Raw genomic sequence first — 12,814 nt, 5'->3', positions numbered from 1 at the left:
TAACTCATCATAAGAAGTAGAATAAGAATCAGAGTGAATTGGACTAGAAGATTCAATATAATCAGTGCCAGTGACTTCTAAGCGAAGAACAAAAATGAATTATTGCCGTCTATATTGTATAATACACCAAAAGGTGCCCAAGAAAAAAATTCTCCGTGAATATTCTGAGTCTTCGTTCTTTGATTTATTTTTTCACCATTTATCAAGGTTAATACCATTGTCCCTTCTGTGAAGTCCGAGTTGTAGCTCCGTATTTTTACTTCCTCAAACGTGACTCTGGCACGCACAAGGAGGTACTTGACCAATATAGCTCTGCATTGCGCCATTTCAAATGTACATGAGGTATTGTTTATCACGGCTTAACTCCTTACAAATTCTTCACAAGTTATATCTGACAATGCCTAGGCTCAGTGATAATGGCATGATACTTTATACATAGGAAGTAACTCCTTTTCATAGCATGAGTGTGCCAAGCTCTCGGTTGGTCGCTCTTTCGCTTTTCATTCTGTCTTGGGCCAGCTTTTATTTATCTCATACATAAACGATCTTCTAAAATCATCGCAAATTTTGTCATTCATTTGTTTTGACGATGACACAAGCTTGTTTTTTTCACATCGAGACCCTAATGCATTAATAAATATGATGAATACTGAAAATATTTCAGGACTGAAGGGCACATAGAGAGGGTTGTACTTTTGCTATTGCATGCATAAATCATAGGCCGTGCCTTTGATATGTGTCGCAGCATCTATGAAACTGATGGGTTTTGTGAGATATACAGAACGGCCTTTGGTGGAAAAGATGAAATGAAGCAGATTGATCTAGTGTGCTAGACGTTGACCCATATCCTTTACAATTGACATGAATGTAGCACTCATATTATCATTAGTACTAAATAGCTTAAAACTACCTAGACAGTCGCTGTATACCTATTCTGTTACAAATTAATGACCTGTTGCCTGATAATCATTTTGCATTGTATGTCGATCGTGCCAAATTTCCCGTTAGTCACCGAACAAGCCAAGACAAACATGGAAATCTACTGGGTTATGAATGTGCCACTTCAGCCGCACACAATGATAAACTACCTTGGATACGTTTGAAAGAAATGAATAAATAAATATGGATAATTCAACAGAAAAAAAAAGGTGACACTGGCTAAATACTCCCTTCTATTAGGTTTATCATGTCATTCCTTACAAAGTACAAGACCTACATAAATATAATATGCAGTTATATTACTCTTGGGTACTGTTATTCATGTAAGCATCTTCCTTCTAGAAAGCAAACAAAATTCGCTATACTACAAAGTACCGGACCCGGACACATTTTCACATTTTTCACTTCTTACATGTTTACCACAGGCATGTGTAAACTTTACTAACAACTCCTTTCCTGCTGTTCAAAAAAAAACACACACAAAACACCAAAAAAAAACACAAAAATGTCCCACTGCAACAAATCTTTCATATGCAGATCCGTGACAAGTATCAGTCATAATGCATTGAGAGCAGCACTTGTTTATACACCATTTACGTATTTTTTTTTCTAACTTTTGTGCTACACAATCGATATTGTAAGATGTACATTGATTCACTAGAATCCACATAAGCCTACTTATAAACACAGGCAAATGCATCCAAGAAATTGTAACTCATCATAAGAAGTAGAATAAGAATCTGAGTGAATTGGACTAGAAGATTCACTATAATCAGTGCCAGTGACTTCTAAGCGAAGAACAAAAATGAATTATTGCCGTCTATATTGTATAATACACCAAAAGGTGCCCAAGAGAAAATTCTCCGTGAATATTCTGAGTCTTCGTTCTTTGATTGATTTTTTCACCATTTATCAAGGTTAATACCATTGTCCCTTCTGTGAAGTCCGAGTTGTAGCTCCGTATTTTTACTTCCTCAAACGTGACTCTGGCACGCACAAGGAGGTACTTGACCAATATAGCTCTGCATTGCGCCATTTCAAATGTACATGAGGTATTGTTTATCACGGCTTAACTCCTTACAAATTCTTCACAAGTTATATCTGACAATGCCTAGGCTCAGTGATAATGGCATGATACTTTATACATAGGAAGTAACTCCTTTTCATAGCATGAGTGTGCCAAGCTCTCGGTTGGTCGCTCTTTCGCTTTTCATTCTGTCTTGGGCCCACTTTTATTTATCTTATACATAAACGATCTTCTAAAATCATCGCAAATTTTGTCATTCATTTTGTTTTGCCGATGACACAAGCTTGTTTTTTTCACATCGAGACCCTAATGCATTAATAAATATGATGAATACTGAGCTCAGGTCCGTGCAATCCTGGATTTATGCGAACAAATTATCCTTGAACATAGAAAAAACTCATTATATGGTATTCAGTAATTCTTTGAATGCTGTTCCATATGATATCAAAATAAATGATTTATGTTTAAAGCAGGTTAATAACACAAAGTTTTTAGGGCTTTGGATTGACCAAGAATTATCCTGGAAAACTCATGTTAATTTCGTAAGTAAAATTTTGTCTAGAAATATTGGAATTTTGAATAAGCTCAAACATTTCTTTCCTGTTCATATTTTGCAGAGTATATGTTCTTGTTTGATATCTCCATACCTTAATTATGGAATTTTGGCGTGGGGAAATGCAATTCACTCATTACTAGATTCCCTTCTCCGTATTCAAAAGCGTGCAATAAGAATCATAAACCACGCCGGATATTTTGCTCATACCAATTGTTTTTTCCATCAAAACAGAATTCTGAAAATTTCAGACCTATTTTATTACAATCTCGGAATTTTCATGTATAAACTAACAACTAATGAATTACCATCTGTTTTTATCCACATGTTCAAAAGAAATCGCTCTATCCACTGTTATCCCACTCGCCAGACTGACGCCTATCACCTTCCCCGTACTCGCACTATTTTTGCAAAGAAAACAATTATATTTACTGGACCCAGATATTGGAATGATCTCCCTCTAGATATCACTTCTTCCTTATCTTTATTCACCTTCAAACGCAAATTAAAACAGTTATTACTTAGTGGATACACACTACCAAGCTTTTAGCAACCTTTTTATGCTCCCAGTCTTTTGTCCTTGTCCGCAGCACCAAGTTATTCAAGTGATTTCATAGTACCGATACATCTTTTAATAATATAGCATTTTTGTTTTTCAAACACTGCGAGATATGTATGCAGTCTGGTTTGTGCGATATCTATGTGGTTCATTAGTTTATTACTCATCGATTTTTTGTACTGGTGTAATTTTAGTTGGTCAAGATAAACATATCCGTTCTCCGTGTAAAATTATATGCCTATGAACTCGGGAACCAACAGTTTTACAAGCTTTAAAGCTTTTATGTAGGCCCCATCATATTTCTTATACTTACCAGTGACATTTTCACACGATATGACCATGTACATTTGTGTCAAGTATATTTTCTTTTCTTTTTCTTCTACAATCAAAAGACATGATTGTATATATATTTTATATTCTTGTTTTGTTGTCAATAATTTTGTAATCTCATCATTGAGAAAATGGAAATATGAAACAAATTTGAACTTGAACTTGAACTTGAACTTGAACTTATTGTATCCATGTTGAATGAATAACATGCACTTAACAATCCAAACACTGTTCTGTGCCGTAGTTTGCGGAAATTAATGGATATAAATTCCCTGTGTCCCTGCTGTTGAAGGCTATGTCTAGCAGAACATAGAATTCAAATAGGGATCATGATGAACGAACCTCATGTCCTGACTTTAAAATTATTAATTATGTTTCTTGAGTGACATCTTTCGCAATGCTCGGTTAATATCCAGTAGGTCATGAGAGGGTTTTTTTTTTTCATATTTATATGTTCATGATAAGAATACGAGGAACTTCCAAATTGAAATGTAATAGATTATAGTCTTCTTCATATTATTATTGTCATCGTATGGAATATGCACAATGCACAGTTAAATTTGTAGGCCTAAGTCCAGCCTGACAAGCCATCAGACCAGGAAGTTGTCTGTATAGTGTCTTCAATATCCTCAAGGCAGTCTTGCACAGCATAATAGATAAATCTCATGTAAGCTTCACCGAATGATCCGTGTATAAAAGACGAACTTTGTGTTACGGTTTTGTTTGTTTGTTTGTTTTTTGATGGATACTTTATTTTCTGCAAATCAATATATACATAAATTACATAATCATGAACATGGGAAACATACAAAGTGTATTTGAAACAGAGTCGTTTGACTTGCATAACAACGATATAAAAGGAAATTAATGATATAGTATTACAGTATGCATGTCTATGCAGCAGGGATTACAATAACAATATTACATTTAAGAAGCGATAATGCAGAGGGCCGCCATTGTAAGCATTGCTTGAAAAGATGGCCGGCCCGAGGAAAAGGTAGGGACGTATTAAATTCGTAACAATACAAATTCTGCTGCGAATATAGCAGGGGAAAATAAACTCTGATGTGTGATGGTGGTGAATGTGCGTGCAGGTGCTTGAAAGTGCACAGGGGCAGATAGGCTGGAATTTAGAATAATAAAATTGGTTTGCTGGAAGACATATGATGTTGCTATCGGGAGACCAACACGAGTCATATAAATTATTCATGCTTAACTCGTCTTTGAAGTATACTGCAGTAAAATATGCTTCTTTAAGTTTGCTTTGAATGAAAACAAGGAGGCACACTGTTTCAACTCCTCAGGCAGAGTGTTCCATGTATCCGGACCGTGATGTCTAATCGACTTTTGAGCAAGTAAAAGCTTTGGATTACTTAAATGAAAATCATGGGAACGACGGGTAGGGTATGGGTGAATATGGTCATTGGTTACTAGGGCATTATGGAAAAATGGTAATAAATTTCGAATGTGTTTATACATAAATATGGCAGTTAGGTATAAAAGTATATCATGGGCCTTTAGAGTTTTTAGGCGATAAAATATGGGATCAGTGTGAGCCAAAAAATTTGAATGTGTGCATATACGAAGAGCCTTTTTCTGGAGAAGAAAAATTGTGTTCAATTTGGTTTTGCTACAATTGCCCCATACAATATTGCAGTACATTACATATGGTAGAAATAAGGTGTTGTATAACATCATTAAAGTTTGATCATTAATTAAATATTTTATTCTCCTTAACACACCAGTTGCTTTGGATATTGCTGTTATAATATTCTGGACATGAGTATTCCAAGTTAGATTGCTATCTAGGGTCACTCCTAGGAACTTGGTTGAATGTTTCTCAGCAATGTTTATATCATCAATAGAAATACTTTGAGGAAGGGTGGGTTGGGATTGAAGCGTATGAAAATGTATAAAACATGTTTTATCAACATTCAATGAAAGCTTATTACTTCTAAACCATTTCGAAATGTTACTTAATTCCATATTTAATATATCAACCAGTGTTACAATATCCTTGTGGGAATAAAAAAACGTTGGTGTCATCTGCAAATAAGATGAAGTTTAAACGAGGAGAGGAATTGATAATATCATTAATATAAATCAAAAAAGTAGGGGTCCGAGGATAGATCCCTGAGGGACACCACATGACACGTTCAAATATGATGAGTGACTGGATTTAAATGCAACATATTGTTTTCGATGACTTAAATAACTTCTAAACCACGACAAAGTAATCCCTCTCACGCCATAATTATGTAATTTTTCAAGTAAAATGTCATGATCAATAGTGTCGAATGCTTTACTAAGATCCATAAAGACTCCAATTATGTGCTCCTTTTTAATAAGCGCATCAATAATATTATCAACAGATTTGATTATAGCATAATCGGTAGAATTGTTTGTTACTCGTGTGTATTTTTTTTTTCATAATCTTTGTTGTTCTCCAGAATAGTGAATTACAATAAAGCAGGTTGTAACAAAGTTTTTGAATATGAATGTGTCAAGTCAGTTGAGTTGGTGCAATGTGGATGCTGCATAGTACCTGTATTCAAAGACCCGTTCGCGTAGGGATTCATAAGGCCAGATTCATTCACTACCCACCGGGGTACATTCGAAAACCACGAATAGCACTGGTCGACACTGATTTTGTGATTTTTCGGCTGTGAGCGTTATAGGCATACTCACAGAGATCAGTGATAGAGCTATACACAATTAGTTACGGAGATTCTACTATATCCGAACTGGGCAAGCCTTCGCGCTATTGCATCTACGCTATCGGGTCTTAAATACCACACAGTGGCATTGTGAAAGTACAAATCGTGCTGCATACTTAGGAGTTAACCAAGTCCTTAGAGGAAATTTGTAGAAGAAAATATAAACTTGTGATCACTGTACTGCCATCTCTTAGTTAACATGTACACCTTGTGTTATAATGATATGGGATTAAACTGGTTAAACTTATCACATCTGCAGGAAAAAAAAAGAAATATAGGCAGTTTTGAAAACCTTAAACACATGTAAAGGGGTTGCTTTATCATTGTCAAGCACCCATTTTTTTAGTATCTCATCACCTCTCTTCCCCCGTCACTTCTGTAAAGTATAACACGTGCTTTCGGCAACAACTTCGTAAGAAAACAAACATATCTCTGTCATTGTCTGTAAGGAGCAAATGTTGCACAATGGGGTGAACGGATTCTAAAAGTTCATTATTTTTCCACTAATACATATTTTTCGTCTTATCTCAATCAAAATTCAGTGATCATTTTTCCTTCATGAAATGCTCGAACTTTGTGCGAATTTATCAAAGACCTCACTATCTTTGTTTCACAGATTGTTTGTTATTATAATGTTATTTTTATATTTTTATAATTATATAGTATTTTATGTTATTTTTATATTTTTATAATCATATATAGTTTGTTATTAAAATTCGTTGAACCTTGGGGTGAATGGTTATGGAAAGCTGGATATTCTCTCTCCGATGATACGTATCAAACTTTTTTCGATTGGTAGAAAATCCATTTTTTATTTTTTCCAAAGTTTTCTTCCAGATCACAAAAAGTATACGAATTATAACTAAATTACGTCATTTTCATCACATGACTTCCCCCAGCACGGTAATACGTTTTGACCTGCCCTCATGTCTGCATTGTGCTCCAAACCAGAGGGATTTGTTTCTCGTATGTTTCGTTTCCACAATGTTATACATGTAGTTTGAATGATAAGGTATGAACAATTTGCCCTTTGACGTATTTTCAGCGTATTCTTCTTGGATTGAAACTGTGTGGAGTATTTTTTTTAAGCACTGTATCTTGAATTTCTTGCTGGGATTATCAAGGAGGTACTTGGTACTAGTACTGGTACCCCTTGGGATTACTAGTAAATGGAGATCCCGCTTGGCCTACACCACTTCAATAATAGGGAGTCGCGTGTATGCCATTGGATGTTGTTGTCATGGTTGTGTAATTCAAAACAGTGCGAACTGCGTACATTGTACAAGTGTGTCGTATCAACACGGGCTATTACTGTGTGACCCGTTCTACATTTATTTATAGATGATGACTGGCGGGGGAGGGAACATACCGAATGTTCCACCCGAAGGGTTTGAAATGCTATTGAGGTTTTAAGTCCCGAGAGGGTTTGAAATAGCATTTCAAACCCTGAGGGTAGAACGTTTGGTACATGTTCCAGACAACAAAAGTCATCATCTGTTATATTATGTGGGTTATTCAAATTCATTGTATGGAATAGGCAAATTTATCCTATCGATTGCGCGAAAATAATTATGATCGTTCAATCGTTTGGTATCGTTTGTCATTTGTTACGTGAAAATGTCTTCCCATGGGAAAACATTACAAAAATGTTCTGCCCATGGGCGAACATAACCAATGTGCCTCCATCACGTGACTGTGTTTAGTCAATCACTAACCGGTATCTGACTAATCCATTTAATATTGTATTTTGGAATGGTTAATATATAGTAATACAGTATCGAGGTATACATATACAAAATTGTACATCTACTACAAATGCGTTAGGCCTTGGAACGCGCCGAAGCTTGTGTTGAAGGCAAAACATTACATTGATAATTAAGGAGATCCCCCTGATCATAAGACACCCCCTTTTTTTTTCTTTTACTCGCAGTGGACAGCGTGATGAGTGGCAGTTGATAGCCATAGCGTGATTTTGAATCATTTCCTCTTTTTTCTACAATGTAGATGTTTCTACCTTCATTTAATTTGATTTATTATATTTTCAGATATGTAGATATGTGTATGCCTACATACGTTCACTTAATATTTATATTTGACTGTATTTCTCGTTTTTAATTTGTCACGAGAATATATTTTTTAACAAATTGATTATTTTTTTGTTGTTATTCATGTTCACTGGATTTTAACAAATAACAGAGCCAGGAGGAAGACCGGCAGTTAGAATTATTTTTAATCTACACGATTGTATAATTCTATTTTATCCTCAATGCTTGATGTGTGTCTACCTTTATATTATGTCGTTTTGAAACTTGTTAGTCCATTTTATGCTGTTTGAATATGTATATTTTATGCTGATCAGAACACTCTGTATAAAGATTCGAAATAAATAAATAGAATAAATAAATCAGACATGGTATACTAAGAAATAGTTGAAGTGTTAAAAAATGTTTAATGTCCTATACCTTATGATACAGCAACACTTACTATATACGGAAAAGTTTCAGGCCGAAATTCAACTCAAGCGGATCTTTGCGTGTCTATCTTTGCATAGACACACATAGGGCGAGTGACAAGATTTTTTTTTTTCCGAAATCCATTTGCTTATCATGCAACCTTAAGTCAAATTGACTCACTTACGGATTTCTTTTTAGCTTGCCACAAGTACAAGGCTGGCCATAACGTATGTTATATCCAGTAATTTCAGCAAAGCATCCAGTTATGCATGATTTGCTGGCCAGCTATAAGCATCTCTAACGGGTGCGTGAACGCTTTCTGAGTTCCTGGACTCTCGCTATAATTATTTGTACTGACAGTTGGAGGGTGTTTACAGAGGCTATCATCAGGGTCTACAGTGGCGTACCGTGGGTCAAGACATTGGGGGGGCACCTCATGGCAGCAACATCAGAATTGCATAACGTAACAATTAAATGCGAGCGAGCGGAGCGAGCGAGCTTGAAAATTTTGACATTTTACAGTCCCCAAACTGCCGTTTGTAGCTATATATAATGATATACGTATGTATATATATACAAATATATGTATATATATTTGCTTTGGAAATTAAGGGGGTTGCACCGGGCGCAACTGCTGGCAGTTGCTGGCAGTAACATCACGAGAATGGCATAACGATTAAATGCGAGCGAGCGAAGCGAGCGAGCTTGAAAATTTTGACATTTTACAGTCCCCAAACTGCCGTTTGTAGCTATATATATTTTTTCGCTTTGGAAATTCAGGGGGGGGGGGCGCACCGGGTGCAACTGCTGGCAATTACTGGCAGTAATATCAGGAGAATGGCATATAACGGTTAAATGCGAGCGAGCGAAGCGAGCGAGCTTGAAAATTTTGACATTTTATGTTCCCAAAACTGCCGTTTTTAGATATATTTTTTCGCTTTGGAAATTAAGGGGAGGGGGCGCATCGGGCGCAACTGCTGGCAATTACTGACAGCAACATCAGGAGAACTGCCCTTCCGCATAGCGATTAAATGCGAGCGAGCGGAGCGAGCGAGCTTGAAAATTTTGACATTTTACAGTCCCCAAACTGCCGTTTGTAGCTATATTTTTTCGCTTTGGAAATTAAGGAGAGGGGGCGCACCGGGCGCAGCTGCTGGCAATTACTGACAGCAACATCAGGAGAACTGCATAGTGATGAAATGCGAGCGAGCGAAGCGAGCGAGCTTGAAAATTTTGACATTTTACAGTCCCCAAACTGCCGTTTGTAGCTATATTTTTTCGCTTTGGAAATTAAGGAGAGGGGGCGCACCGGGCGCAGCTGCTGGCAATTACTGACAGCAACATCAGGAGAATTGCATAACGATTAAATGCGAGCGAGCGAAGCGAGCGAGCTTGAAAATTTTGACATTTTATAGTCCCAAAACTGCCGTTTTTAGCTATATTTTTTCGCTTTGGACATTAAGGGGAGGGGGCGCACCGGGCGCAACTGCTGGCAATAACTGACAGCAACATCAGGAAAATTGCATAGGGATTAAATGCGAGCGAGCGAAGCGAGCGAGCTTGAAAATTTTGACATTTTACAGTCCCAAAACTGCCGTTTTTAGCTACATTTTTTTCGCTTTGGAAATTAAGGAGAGGGCCTGGGCGCACCGGGCACAACTGCTGGCAATTACTGACAGCAACATCAGGAGAATTGCATAACGATTAAATGCGAGCGAGCGAAGCGAGCGAGCTTGAAAATTTTGACATTTTACAGTCCAAAAACTGTCGTTTGTAGCTACATGTATATTTTTTTTGCTTTGGAGGGAGGGGGCGCCTGGTGCTTTTGCGCCCCCTGGATCCGCCACTGGTAGTCAAGGGTGTCTGTTTATATTCATGATTGGGGGAGGTATGACCAGCGAGGGGGCGTCGAAGTGACCAAGCGGGAGAAGGATGTCCAAAATCTGCACTTTATATAGAGCATCCCCTAATTTGTTTGTGTTTGCGAGTGTGTGTGTTTCATATAGATGGAAAAGTTAGGAAATAGCCAAGGTCAAGTCTTATTATTGGCAATGTAAGGCATTTTAATATAGACTAGTATGTAAAGCAACACTGCAAAATCGATGATCAAGCTTTGATAGCAAATGTGTACAACCTATCAAACATCACATTGCGCAACATTGCAGCGACTCTTTTTGCCATTCCGATGTTCTGAGCACACTGCGCACATCCTGCTTGTATTCAAAATGCCAACCAGGAATCACACTGAATCACAATCTTTTGTCGTCTCCGGGCTTTTTGAACAATGTTTCACTATAACACCTCTTTAATTATATGGTTAAAAGAAATCTTAGAAAAATATCTTTTTTCTTGATCATCCTTTCATGTCGATTTCAAAAGTAGTTTACTAACCCTTGAATTACCATTTTGGTAGGGTTTTTTTTTTCTTTTTTTTTCCTTCTTTTTTTCTTCTTTTTTTTTACCATCGGATTGGGGGGGCACGTGCCCCCCCATGCCCCCCCGTAGTTACGCCACTGCAGGGTCAGGGATGCTACGTGCTGCCATTAAAAATCAACGCATAGCTCTCGACCAGTGAGACAGCGGTATCTTTCTCGACCCGCCCTACATAATGTAAATTTATGCAGGGCTCTCGACCAATGAGATTGTATAATTTTCGTGAGCCTTTTAACGTTAGCTTCCCTGAGCAGTGTGTGATGCAGTTATATCAAGCCACCACCCTCTGTAGGAAGCCCCGGCGAGACGCGAAGTTAATTCTGCCATCTAGCAGACAACGCAGGGTTAGTTCTGTTCTTGCCAGCGAAATAACCTTCTGAAGGTACGGCTTACATTAATACGTGCTTATTCCGTTTGCTATATTTAGAAAATTTGATATCCGACATGATTGATTTATTGTCTCAGGCAAAGTTGAACGGATTACATCTTCGCATTCGTCCGTTTGCATTCGTCCGCAAGACCAGCCTATCCGATAGGCGTCGGGCTGTATCGATACTAGACTGATCGCTATATGTAGACGGACATGCTAGGGCTTCAGCCCGAGCGCCTATCATCACTCGTTTTCGAATCATTATTCATGATATGCTTATCGTATGCACGACGCGTATTTTTATGCATGATTCATAAGACAGGCCTTATGTGGTCATCGACCTCATCGATTAAACCAATCAAATATCATCTCCAACTGCATATTTTTTGGACGAATCCATGTTTGTTTGGGTAGGTTTATAAGAACTACTACGTGATTTCATAATTACTTTGCCATTTTGATTCTCATTAGTCTCAGTCTTTTGTAAATTTTTCGTTTTAATTTGTACTATTACTTGACAATTTCACTTTATTGGGAATTTGAAAGAATAATTATTTTGGCTATCAACCATCTTCTACCTACGCTGTTGGAGTTGCCTAATATAGCCTTTACGCGTTTAATGCATATTCAACATACATACGTACCAGTTTTTCGTAGAATATCTACGAAAACTAATGATTCGAAAACGAGTGATGATAGGCGCTCGGGCTGAAGCCCTCGCATGTCCGTCTCCATATAGCGATAGTATCAGTCTAGTATCGATACAGCCCGACGCCTATCGGATAGGCTAGCAAGACCAGGGAGGTGTTCTCAGCTCCCTGGGTCCCGTTGCATAAAACTTTTTTAGCAACCTTAAAAAATTCAGGTTGGGATTTGCCCAACCTGAATTTTTTAAGGTTGCTAACCTAAGAATGTAAAATCCGTTGCATAAAAACTCTGGTTGGGAGCTTCCAACCGGAATTTTGTGATTTCAACCGGAAAAAAGTCCGGTTGGAGTTTTATGCAACGGGCAAGACACATTGTAGTAGTATACAAATATTGACTGCTCATGAGGATGATGGTGGAAATTATCATTCCCAAGGTGCTTTTCATACCGACCCTTCTATCATGATGGAAGGGTCGGTATGAAAAGCACCGAGGGAGTGATAATTTCCACCACCATCCAAATAAAGAGCAGTTAATAGATTCCCTGTTTGTTTTATATACGGTTACGGTTGGCATCCATTCGTCTCGAGAAACGATGGCGTAGCACTAGCTAGGCAAGAAGTTTGCACTGCCTTGAGTGGCTGTAAAGCCCCACTCTTGAGTGGCAATCCTTAGAGCACTTGCAGCAGATGAAGTCTGTTGGCCTACTAAGACTGCCCGTGCCTTTCTCTTAGCTCTCCTGTCGGTCTGCTGTACGTGCCTTACAGCTTCAGCTCTCTGAACGCCCT

The sequence above is a fragment of the Diadema setosum genome, chromosome 17, assembly GCF_964275005.1.
Source record: "Diadema setosum chromosome 17, eeDiaSeto1, whole genome shotgun sequence".
NCBI lineage: Eukaryota > Metazoa > Echinodermata > Echinoidea > Diadematoida > Diadematidae > Diadema > Diadema setosum.
Note: the sequence above shows the minus strand (reverse complement) of the source record.